The sequence below is a fragment of the Mytilus californianus genome, unplaced genomic scaffold (assembly GCF_021869535.1).
Source record: "Mytilus californianus isolate M0D057914Y unplaced genomic scaffold, xbMytCali1.0.p SCAF_8, whole genome shotgun sequence".
Taxonomy (NCBI): domain Eukaryota; kingdom Metazoa; phylum Mollusca; class Bivalvia; order Mytilida; family Mytilidae; genus Mytilus; species Mytilus californianus.
This window is the reverse complement of record NW_026262734.1, coordinates 67,475,642-67,479,628: the sequence shown is the minus strand read 5'-3', so window position 1 is coordinate 67,479,628 and position 3,987 is coordinate 67,475,642. Positions and strand designations below refer to the sequence as shown.

The window sequence follows — 3,987 nt, the reverse complement described above, 5'->3', positions numbered from 1 at the left end:
TAATAAGCTATCATTTGGCGCTGAAAATTACATTTCTAACAGAGTTTTAATATTTTTCACATCGAAATATATCGTTTCGGGTGGAAAGACCTTCAATTGTTCTCTGAACAATTGGTTTTTAATTTTTTTTTTTTTTTCACCTAATTTTGTTCCTTCCCTGTTTTTTTTTGTTTCGCAAGATGTCGCTTAGATATTTGGAATATGATATCGAACAGTTTATACGCTTTTGAAACTGACATCGCTTAACGGAATACTTTCCCATATAAGAGTTATCTCCCCTTACACTGTTTTTCTTGTTATCTCTATGGCTTTGCAACCGTATAATAAACCGACAAATTAATTTTACCAAATTGCTCATTATATCCTCAGGATGTTCTGTTTTATTTTGATCGAAGCCGTATAGAGATTCAATATGAGAGTTATTTCCCCTTTTGTATTTGATATAAGTGAAATGTATTTTTAACTGGAAAAAACATAAGTGATAGAGGCCTAGGGTCTTTTGATTTGAGGTCCTTGGTAAAAAAAAATGAAAATGAGGTCAAGGTCATGTTCAAAATTTTTTATTTTGTTGTTATCTCTTATTTTCAGAAATCATATGAGATATCGACAAAATATTTTCACACAATTGTTAATTGCGATATGTCGAAACACGTAAATTTTAGTTGAAAGGGTACGTAGACATTTGATGCGAGTTTTCCCCCCTTTTATATATAATATTAGTTGTATGGTAATATAACTCATTAACAATATAAAGTAGAGGCCTAGAGTGTTTTGATTTGAGGTCCTTGGTTGATGACATTGACGTTATACTGCAATCAGCTATTTTACTATACAGATAAAGCTATACGTATAAACGTTAGCTATATACGTCAATGACCTCAACTAACCTGTTAGCCACGCCTACTTTCCGGAACTACTGTATTTCAACAACAATGTCACGTCACAACCATGACAACGTGTAGTAACAATTGTCAAACTTTTGTAAATTTAAACTTGTAATGTCTTGAAATTCGTAATTTACATACCATTTTTATAAAATATTATTAAATTAGTTTATTTCTTTCTAATTCCTAAAAATGTCAATGTCTTATCGCCTGGACTTTATGAGTTACTACGCTCATAGGGAAATACCCAACAATGGTACCCCAAGAGGGAAATTCTAAACACTTTTTTTTTAACAATAAATTTGTTACGTATTTTATTATATTTTTTATGTTTTTATCGATTTCAGTATAAAGACAATATACGTTTAATGTCTTGAAATATGAAATTTATTTGTATTCGGCACGAAACAGGGGGAAATGCTCGGTAAACCTCGCATTTCCTCCCGTTTCTTAGCCTCATACAAATAAATTTCATATTTCAAGACACTATACGTATATTGTCTAATTACGCACAATACTGGTGTCACTTGACGTTACACGTAAAACGTCAATATTGCATGAAGTTGACGACGTTACTTTGATTTATAATACGAGCAATGCTAACACTATGATAAGAAAAACTAAAATACAAAATAACACCTTTATTTGTGACTATTTTAATTCATTTATACATTGTAAAATGCTGACTGAATGTCCTCGTGTAATTGAATATTTCTTGTGGGGTCAATTTCGGAACATATATAAACTATCGATTCTGTTGGAACAATTGCCTTTTTTTTTCTACAAGTTTATAAGATAGTGGTGATGATGTATTATTATCATAATACAATCCACTGATAACACTTGTCCCAGTTCGCAATATGGAGCCCCACGAATCTGTTGTGTCGACACCAAGAATGTGAGGACAATCAACAACTTTTATTAGGTAGTAATCATTGTCCGGGTCATCTGTGTAAACGGCAATGACTTGTCCTGAAGAGACAAGGTCAGATAATTCTTCCCTCTCAATTTCGGGGTTTGTGTCTTCATTGTTATCAACTACTCTCGGGGTTTCATTAATCACTTTAAAGTGTTTGAAATGTTTTCACATTTTTCATAAATATGGTTGGCACATTTGTCACAAGAAAAACATGATAGTTCCCTGATTAAAATTTCACCACGGATGCATTTTGTATTGTCGCTCGTCCGCGTAAGACGGCTATATCTGCCTGTCGCTTTAGAAGTCCACCGGCGGCATCCTGGGGGCCTGAAATAATGAGGAAAATTACTTTATTATAATACCTGGACATTTTTTTTTATCTTCAGTTGCTATTTACAAAGACTGTCAATGTTTTAAGATGTAAAATAAATGTGATTTTGACTTGTATAAACATGCATACAATTTTCTGTTACAATACGAAAAGAGGTATGTCACCCGAGACGAAGTCGAATGTGATGTATGTTTGAGTGTGGTTATCTACCTTATATATGTATGTATGATCCACATGTCTTCTTTGTATTAAACAATGTATTGGTGTTTTCTTTATAGTTATACAAAAAATAACTTTCTAGCTTTAATTGTTGATTCTAGTAGTATATTTGCCTGATTTTCGATCATCAAGATTTATTTTTTGTTTTTCCGTTTATTTATTTTTTTAACTTTGAATAATGATGTGTCTTATCAGTGTTGTTACTTTTCTATTGTGTACGACCACATATCTCACAGAAGATTCTATTGCTATTTAATATCACCCGCTAAAATAACGACCATTGCCAAGCCAATATTATAGTTCTGTTGACTGAGCTTATTAACGTTAGATGAAAATGCAAACAATGCAAATAGCCTATTATCAAAACATGAAGCGTTCTTTGAAAAAATAAATATTAAAATGTTAGTAATTTCCCCCAAAAAATATTACCTTTTGCATGTGCGGTTTCAAAATAATTTCGAATGAAATTGCTGTATCCAAAATCCTTACAAGTCTGGCTTATATCACCAAAGCAGTGGCGACTTTTGTATTGTGCTGCACATCCATCTGTAAACTCGTGCATTGTATGGACCGGGTAAGAGATGGAATTTAAGTACTCTGTTATATTCTTTCGAACTTCATGAACAAAATATTGATCATGCTGCTAGTCACTACTTATCACAAAAAAATGTTCGGTAATTATTTCAGGAAACTCAGAGGTACTCTCAACACCGTCATATTCAAGTAAAGCGTGGCGATGTATTATTGTTACATGAATAGACACTTCCGTCCTTTGAAAATAAGAACTTTGAAGTTCCTTTAATCCGTACAGCGGTAATTTTCTGAAAAGTCATGTACGCAGACGCAATAATTTTGTGGAAGATCAGTTAGAAGTGTTTGGAATTGATTGTTTTGCCACGTTGCTCTATGCTGATGTAGTGGAAATTATTTTAAAAGTTCTAAAAATGTGAAAATAGTTCTACAGCTTTGGTTTCTTTCTTCACAAGGACCAACTTTTTAATTGTTTTGTTGCCTTTAACTTTAATGTCTACCTTTTCAAATCTCTCCCATTTTACTATTTGCGCAGTATCTAAGTCATCGGTTTCCTCAGGCAGAAGTTCTAGTTTGTTAATACCACATTTCCACAATCTCTTTTAAGGCAAGATATTTTGTGGACATTATCTTCTTTGTTACATAATGTGACATCTACAATGTCGCTTATATAATCATAAACATGAACATTATTTTCATCATATGCATCATTCTCGTTCAATAATTTTTTCCGAAAATTCATGCAACATTTGAATGCGCTTTTGGTTTCTACGTGGTACCTGCAGCAACAGGTTTGTCTATCTTTCGGACGAACTTGACGAATGAAATACGGTTTACAATTTTCAAAAGAACGCTGGGACAATTTTATGCATTGATATTCTGCAGTAAAATCGATGTATACCACGGTTTGTGTTTTTTCAAGTAGATATACTTGGTAGTCCAGTTGCTTTTAAGCAGGCATTTTATGTATGACTGTTCAAAAGGGAAAAAATGAAATGTCAATTATACCTACATCACTGTACATGTAGTATACTTATATTATTTTAAGTTTGTAAATTTTCTGAAACAATATTTTTTAATGCAATGTTGCATACTCAAAGCAT

General features: G+C 32.5%; 1 pseudogene; it reads right to left on the bottom strand.

The window, feature by feature from the left end:
* Positions 1-1,549: 1,549 nt before the first annotated feature.
* On the bottom strand, positions 1,550-3,626 carry LOC127712841 (uncharacterized; annotated as a pseudogene).
* Between the last annotated feature and the right edge of the window lie 361 nt (positions 3,627-3,987).